Source organism: Belonocnema kinseyi, chromosome 9 (genome assembly GCF_010883055.1).
Source record: "Belonocnema kinseyi isolate 2016_QV_RU_SX_M_011 chromosome 9, B_treatae_v1, whole genome shotgun sequence".
Taxonomy (NCBI): Eukaryota; Metazoa; Arthropoda; class Insecta; order Hymenoptera; family Cynipidae; genus Belonocnema; species Belonocnema kinseyi.
In genome coordinates, this window is record NC_046665.1 from 12,776,437 (window position 1) to 12,781,762 (window position 5,326).

Sequence of the window (5,326 nt, forward strand, 5' to 3'; positions counted from 1 at the left end):
AAAACTTCAGTTAATAAGGGAGGGTTGGGAGAGGGGGGAAGTAGAACTGGAACCGAGAGAGTCGTCTTGGGTTTGTGTTTTTGTTTTCATGCTGAGAAGGTAATCATTGATAATAATGAATAATAAATTCAGGTATAAAATTTATATTGACAATCATTTCAAAATATCTGTAATGATTTCTGGTAGATTTCAAACATTGTACACAACATTTAATTATTTCCAAAATATTTCACAAAAATTAGAAAGCTTTCGCAGATTTCCAATCAATTTACAAGATTTTGATGATTTTCCAACGAATTTACAAAGTATTCGGATACATTTAACACATTTCACAAAGACTTGAATTATTTCATAAAGCGGCATTTCAAAAAATATTTGATACGTTTGGGGGGGAGGGGGGTCTGCCGAAGTATCATTCTGCATGCTAAGACCAATGGAAAAAGTATCACGCAAGGAGTGGCAGAAGTTCCGGAAAAATGTATTACGTATTTTGTGAACAGCCCCAAATATATCTGATAGATTTCAAAGATTGCAAATAGACTTCAAGAATTTTTATGTCATTTTAAAAATTTCTCAAATATAACCAAATATAAAAAAAAACTTTTAAATCTTGAGTAAACAACTCCATATTTAAAAATGAAATATTTACATTGTATATATTATTCATTGTTAATAATGATTTAATATGAATTGCTATTTATATATTTATAATTATTTATGTCAAATTTTAACATATTATGAACTGTTCACATTGTGTCATTAAATATTATAATTATATGGCTCTGTGCCCACTTAGAAGAAGTAGGCTCCTCCGCTTCTCTGAATAATGTTTTAATTTTTCGAATAAAACCAGTGAAACTGAACCACAAAATACGAATTTTGAAGCAAAATCGTTCATCAATTCTGACTAACAGCACATTCATTGTGACGCAAGCAGTTGTATTTGAAACAAATGAAGACTCGAGAAAAAAGAGAGAAAAATTATGAATATCTATAATCACAGAAATTTCAATAAAAAATTCTGGAAAAGGAATTTGCTCCAGAAAAAACTGCATTTTTTGTCGTAGGATATGAGAAGAGAGAAGTAAGGAATTGTTTACTTCAGTTAATTGAATATTATTTGGAAGCAAAAGATTCACGCTTTCATTCAAGAAAATGATTTATTTGGGCGGTATTTCTTTGATACTGGTAAATATTTCTCCGCATCAAAAGTGAAACAAATTAAATCAAAGAAGTGATTTCCTAGAATGTAAGAACCTACGTTTATTGAATATGTTTTGGGCGTCCAAAGAACTCATTCTTTAGTTCAATGAAATCGATTCTTTAAAAGAGATAAATATATTTTAAAATCAAATAATTTATACATCTTTGGATCAATTAATTTATTTTTGTTGAGTCAAGATAATAATCACTCTAGGTGAATGAATATTCATTCAATTAAAGAAATATTTATTCTATGTTAAGAACTGTCAAAATCATAACACTGAAACAATTATCCAAATTAAAGCAATATTATTTTAATGCTAATGTATATTTATTAAACTGAAAACAATATTTATTCTATGCCAGAAATGGTTATACTCATTGCAATCAATTAATTATTTGAATTCAGAAAATATTCTTTTGAGATGAAGGAATATTACATTAAATTTAACAAATATTTACTGAATTCTGACAATTATGATACTCAACAGAATCAAAGTAATTTTGTCGCAAAGTGATATTTCTCTCTCCCAAAGAAATATTCCATTAAGTGATAGTAGACCTATATTTGACTGGAGTACCTCAGTTTCAAATAGATACAATATTTTCCTTAAACCAAAGAAATATTGATTTGCTTCTCCTCAATAGGTTTTGGAGTTATTGAATGACAGCTTTGATGTAAAAATTTGTGCGTTTATTATGAAGCAATATCTGTTTGCTTCAAGAAAGAATACTTGATTATTAAAACTGCGTTGTTTTCAGACAATAAATTGTATCTTTTGAACTGCGAAACTGCTATTGAAGTCAACTACATATTCCTTTATGTGATAGCAATATTTTTTTGATTTTATCAAACATTTCTTTATATAGATCTGATTTTTCTTTTATAGGAATTAAAATTTCTTTCAATTAAAAATACCGTTCTTACACTTGAATAATGTTTTAAAGAATCTGATGAATATTTATTTGAAACAGGAGATCGTTCATTCGAACCGAAACCATTTCTTTTCTAGTCAACTGTCATTTCTTTGGTGCCTGGAAGTATTTGTGAAAGTTGACAGTATGTTTCTTTGAAACGAGAAATCAAATGTTTCAATTAAATGAACTTTTATTTTATCCCATCGACATTACTTTCAATTAGGAAAAGATTTCTTATAGAATCAGAGTTATATTCGATCATAAAAATAGACTGCTTTTTAAATTCAAATCTCTGATTTCATTCAGTTAAAGACATCGTCCATTCCCTCAAATAATATTTCACACGCTCAAGTAATTATTTATTTGCTTCAATAATTTCTTATTTTTCATATGATCAAACGATATCTTTGGATTAAAGAAATACATGATTGGACGTATTCAGAACAACCATTTCTTTGAATCAAAGACACTTTTTTTCAGTGTACGGGCCATATTTCTGACTTTCTTGCATTTGCTTCTGTCTTTCGATAGAGACCACACTAAATCACCCTTTACTAATAATCACCTCTTACAATCTCTAAAATTAGGCGAAACATGGCTCAATTAAATTGTAATTACCTGCATAAATTTCCTGATTCAATTTACCAAAATAATGAAAAAAAAAGATTAGGAAAATCGGTCAATATGGTCAATCATAAGTGTAATCTTAAACTCAATGCAAAATTATCAAAACTCTCAACAGAAATTCAACGAATTAACCGATTTTCATCTATCCTTTTTTTAGTCGGCTTGTCATTATGTAATGAGCCTAATGCAGAATTAATATTTTAATCATTTTTTATCCCTCTTAACTGATACTCAGTGCTGGGCCAGCACGGAAAGCCCAGTACATGATAGCGTTATCATCCCAGAGATATGCCAATACTTTATGAATCTCCCATTGGGGAGGGTGGTCGTCAAAGGGTCACAAGGGGGGAACGGAGGGTCAAAAATTGGTAAAGAATTGTCCACGTGGTTTGTGCCTTTTATAGTTTTTGTGACAGGTGTATTTTATTTTATTATAATTTTCATAAACATTCAGTTTTATCGCCCCGATACCAAGAAAATCATATTGATATAAGTGCATCATCGCGCAAAATTGAGGTTAATATTCGTTCGAGAAATACTCTTGTGTAACGTTTACACCTTTCAAAAGATTCCTCCATTAATGTTTACGATGAATCGCTGTATGATTTTATTTGGGAAATGTCAAGGTCTGTTTTGGGCGCTTCAAGGTTTCAAAATGATGAAGAACATTTTATTTATTAGCAAATAGTGAATAAAATGGCTTATTTTCAGATACTTGTAAAATATACAATTTAATATTTTGGAATATCTTAATGGAATCATTGATATAACAATGTTATGATTAATAAATAATGTTATGCTATTTGAGTCGGTACTGCATGCTAAGTAAAAGCAAATAATAAAATATGCCATCACTATTTACTGAATCAGATAATTGAATCTTATCTGCCGTTTTATTTTTTTAACTAATAAAATATCGCGCTAAATGTTAAAAAAAGGAATATATCAGTTCACAGTGACCTGCTCAATTGGAACATGTATTAAAAAAAATCAGGTTCATAATTTCTAATTCATGATGTAATTAAATCATTCCTGGTATCAAGCTTTCTCACCAATCCCTCAGTAAGTTTAATTAAGTTATATTTCCTTGATTAAAGAAAATACCTAAATGTTCAAATTCTCGTACTATACTTTTTTGAACTTATTGATAAATAAACAGTAATTTTTTAATTTTTAGGCTCAATAAATACTGTTAATAAACATAAGAGTTAATTTTTAATAGTTTAAATTCAATTAGTTTACAAAACTAAGAACTAACCTGAGAAAGTAAGTCAATTTTCGACTGCATATTTTTTATTTTAGACAAGACTACTTCTTGATAGGATTGTATTATTTTTTACAATTTTATTAATTTAAATGAAACTTAAATTCGACAGATAAAGATCATGTGAAGGCATAATGACAAAATTGTGTGAAAAATTAGTTTTCTTTCAAATGGTAAACAAAGTTGTAAGCTTGATGATTATTAACAAAAAATTACATTTGTTAAAACAAAAAGATCGATAATCCAATATCCTAAAATTTTAATTTGTTTCAATTACACAAATTTACCCCAGACTTTACAATTTCGCGGCAAACTTGGGACTTTCATAACATGAAAATAATTAAAAACTCAAAATATATTTGTAAATGCATGTGTGTATATGCTCTTTTGTAGTGGCAAGATCTTAAAAAATATTCGTCTTAATATTGCATGTTATTAATGTTCCACTGCAACCCGCTTCTTACTGCTAGATGTTTTAGAAAATAAACTAAATAATTTATTAATTTATTTATAATAATAATAATTGTTTTTAAATTGGGACTTTATTCCGTATACTTTAAATTCTTATTTTAATTTAAATATTGATACTGGAGAGTTAATCGCCCATCGTGCATTTGCAGATTATTTCAGCGCTATCTTCCGTTTTATCACTCTCCACGGCCGAACCCCGATTGACGGTAGCGCCTCATGCTTACCAGGGCAAGTTAAAGCTATTTTTTCAAGGGAAGACGGTTGCTTTAATATACTTAGAACCAATTAGGACGTATAAAATTATGGGGAAATGATTTTAAATTTGATTTAAATCCTAATGATTAAACATGCAAGCATTTTAAGAGATTTAAAACATTTTTATAGGAATGACGAAGAAAAATTTCCAGTAGAAATAAATCAGTCAAGTAATAAACAAACAAGCCACTTGAATAACTTTATCAGGCATTACACAAATAATAAAATTATTTAGGATCCTTATTTTTTAAAAGCTTATTTTGTTTAAAAAAGTTAAAAAAGGCATAACTTTAAACATCAATTCTTAGCATTTTATCGATATATTTAATAATCTAGTTATGCTATTATCTGTTTATAAATAAACAAGCGTAAAATATTTCTCAGAGTTGGTGTTTTTTCTTTCCTACACGAAAGGACTTTGGTAACTATTTAAATGTATTATCTGAAATATAGACATTTTTAAAAGTTATTACTGACAAAACTTCATGAGCCCCAAAATCACCAGCCTTACACCTTTAGGCCCAAAATCATAAGTCCCAAAAATATAAGGTCTAAAATCGGATGAATCTACAATTAATAATGCCCAAA

At 28.5% G+C, this 5,326-nt stretch overlaps 1 protein-coding gene across 2 annotated transcripts in view; it reads right to left on the reverse strand.

Moving 5' to 3' along the window:
- Positions 1-5,326, reverse strand: part of LOC117180132 (proline-rich extensin-like protein EPR1) — an 86,015-nt gene that overhangs the window by 80,244 nt on the left and 445 nt on the right. The gene's annotated exons all lie outside the window — the stretch shown is intronic.